This window comes from Leucoraja erinacea, chromosome 34 (genome assembly GCF_028641065.1).
Source record: "Leucoraja erinacea ecotype New England chromosome 34, Leri_hhj_1, whole genome shotgun sequence".
Taxonomy (NCBI): domain Eukaryota; kingdom Metazoa; phylum Chordata; class Chondrichthyes; order Rajiformes; family Rajidae; genus Leucoraja; species Leucoraja erinaceus.
The window spans coordinates 16,043,864-16,046,946 of record NC_073410.1 but is presented as its reverse complement, the minus strand read 5'-3'; the positions used below and the strand labels follow the sequence as shown (position 1 = coordinate 16,046,946).

The 3,083-nt window shown below is 48.8% G+C and overlaps 1 non-coding gene across 1 annotated transcript; it reads left to right on the top strand.

The window, feature by feature from the left end:
• Window positions 1–2,627: 2,627 nt before the first annotated feature.
• Window positions 2,628–2,700, top strand: trnaf-gaa (transfer RNA phenylalanine (anticodon GAA)). The gene has a single exon. It is a non-coding gene; the product is annotated as a tRNA-Phe (tRNA).
• The last annotated feature ends 383 nt before the right edge of the window (window positions 2,701–3,083 follow it).

Sequence of the window (3,083 nt, the reverse complement as noted above, 5' to 3'; positions counted from 1 at the left end):
CCCCTCTGGGCCTCTGCCTCTCCATTTCATTTACTCTTATCAGCTCCATAGCCCTGTGCTTTTCTGCTTGGACGCCTCTGTTTCCCTATCAGTTTGCAAACGGCATAGTCACTAATACCCTTGATCTCACTGACGAACGCAGCCAGATAAACAAATCTGCCCCAGGGCACGGCTAATATATCAGAGACATGTTTTAGGTCCTTTTTAGTTTACTTTAGAGATGCAGCACAGAAACAGGCCCTTCGGCCCACCGAGTCCGTGCCGACCAGCGATCCCCACACATTATGACTACCTTGCACACACCAGGAACAATTTTCAATTATACCAAGTAAATTAACCTACAAATCTGTACGTCTTCAGAGTGTGGGAGGAAACCGAAGATCTTGGAGAAAACCCACGCAGGTCACGAGGAGAATGTACAAACTCCGTACAGACAGCACCCGTAGCCAGGTACGGACCCGGGTCTGTAAGGCAACAACTCTACTGCAGCGCCACCGTGCCGCACTCTAGGTCATTCTTACTCTCAATATTGAGAAACTTTCCCTTTCGTGTATGGAGCAACTCTTTGGATAGTCATAGAGTGATACAGCGTGGAAACAGGCCCTTCGGCCCAACCTGCCCACTCCGACCACCATGTCCCCCCTACACTAGCCCCACCTGCCTGCATTTGACCCATTTCCCTCCAAACCAGTCCTATCCATGCACCTGGCTAATGGCTTCTTAAAAATCACGGCAGCCCTGCCTCAACTATTCCTCTGGCAGCTCATTCCATACACCCACCACTCCTTTCGTGAAAAAGTTATCCCTCAGATTCCTATAAAATCTATATCCCTTCACCTTAAACATTTGCCCTCTGGTCCTCGATTCCCCCACTCTCGGCGAGAGACTCTGTGCTTCCACCCGATCTATTCCTCTCATGATCTTGTATGATCACCCCTCATCCTCCTGCGCTCCAGGGAATACTCAGCCTCTCCTTATCGGGCAGGCCCTCGAATCCTGGCAACATCCTTGTATATGAATGATTGGATCATTCTCGCCACCATTTCTTCCTCATTAATAGCAGGGATTTCCCCCTTATTTTCCTTTGGTTTTTTACTCACACTGCTATCCATCTCCTGTGCCTTTTCAGTTTACGACATGTGAAGATGTTGCATTTGCGCAAGCTGTATTTGAAGAGGGTTGATAAAACGAGCAGTTTAATGGGCCTGTCCCACTTAGGCGATCTTTCAGGCAACTGCTGGCGACTGTCAGAGTGGACACACACACACACACACACACACACACACACACACACACACACACACACACACACACACACACACACACACACACACACACACACACACACACACACACACACACACACACACACACACATCGCTTGCTTCACCAGCCCGTTATGCAGGCGGGGGACAGGGCAAGCGGGGAGGAGCGCTGTATGAGTGAAATTCACACGGTGCAAAGCCAATGTGATACAGACACACACCGCGATGAACCAGGAAGGTTGGCGCTGTAATTAAGACGGCTAAAGCACAGTGTATGGTAAGTCCTTTAAAAGAGGGGGGGGGGGCAGAGGAGAGGGGGGAGAAGGAGTGGAGACAACTTTTAAGAAGCCAGAGATACACGGATGTGAATCTCGGCGGACATTAACATTACCGATCGGTTATCCTTGGTTCTGAAAACTACTGCTTACGTTTTTCTTTCCCAATGAAATTCACCGGTTAGCACCGGGTACAACCTACGAGAGCCAACGAGAACCTTCGGCCTCCTGGCAACCCACTAGGACCTCCCGGCACGTGAATTCTCGCTATTTTCCGTGGCGGCTTCATTCTAGTCGCAGCTAATTTTTCAACATGTTGAACAATTCGCGGCGACCATAATGAGGCCGTGAGTCGTTCCCAGAATGCGGGAACTCCTCACGACTATGAAGGCGACTCCCCATCAACCACACAAGAACATGTGGCGACCGCATAGTCTCCTGTAGTCGCCTAAAAAGTCGCCTAAGTGGGACAAGACCATAACACTTTGAAGGTGACTAATGGGCCTGTCCCACTTGGGCGATTTTTTGGGCGACAGTGGTGACGATTTTTGCTGTCGTAGGTTGTCGTAGGTGATGTTGTGGGTTGTCGTAGGTGATGTTGTAGGTTGTCGCCAGGTGTCGTAGGTGAATTCCATTAAAACTAGTCCCTGGCAGTCGCCTAAAGAGTCGCCTAAGTGGGACAGGCCCATTACTCTGGGACGATGACGGAATTCTTTTCACTTCATGCGATAGCACCCATCTACGCCAGTCCCACCTGCCTGCGTTTAGTCCATATCCTACTGATGTCAATACTCTACCATGGACAAGCTGTTCTAATTTGTGGATGGTTCATGGACCTGGGGTATAGGTTTTGGCTCAAAGTTGTATTGTGGTACAATCATGCAGCACAGAAACTGTGCCTTTCAGCCCAACGTGTACATGCTGACCTTTCAGCCCATCTACACTAATCCTATTTGCCGGCGTTAGGGCTGTAATCTTTGTGCCTTGCCTAATCAGGTGGCTGGGGGATATAAGGAAAAAGCAAAAGAGGTTCAATAAAAAGGGACAAAACTATGGTGTGTTTAAAACTATGGTGTGTGGTAAAGTAGCCGAAATAGCTCAGTTGGGAGAGCGTTAGACTGAAGATCTAAAGGTCCCTGGTTCAATCCCGGGTTTTGGCAATGGTACTTAAGACTTTAAAAAATGTAAATCAGCATAGATATGATTTATTCCAGCGCTGTTGCTATATTTGAGAGGGAGTTAGATGTGGCCCTTGTGGCTCAAGGGATCAGGGGGTATGGAGAGAAGGCAGGTACAGGATGCTGAGTTGGATGATCAGCCATGATCATATTAAATGGCGGTGCAGGCTCGAAGGGCTGAATGGCCTACTCCCGCTTCTATTTTCTATGTCTCTATGTTACATTGGGTGCATATGGAGTCACAGAGTCATTCAGCACAGAAACAGGCGCTTCAACTCCCTTGATGGAAATGTGTGCATGCTGCTGGGTTGAAATAACTTGGGGCATGTTGTTTCACACGCAAAATGCTCGTGATCTGGAACTCG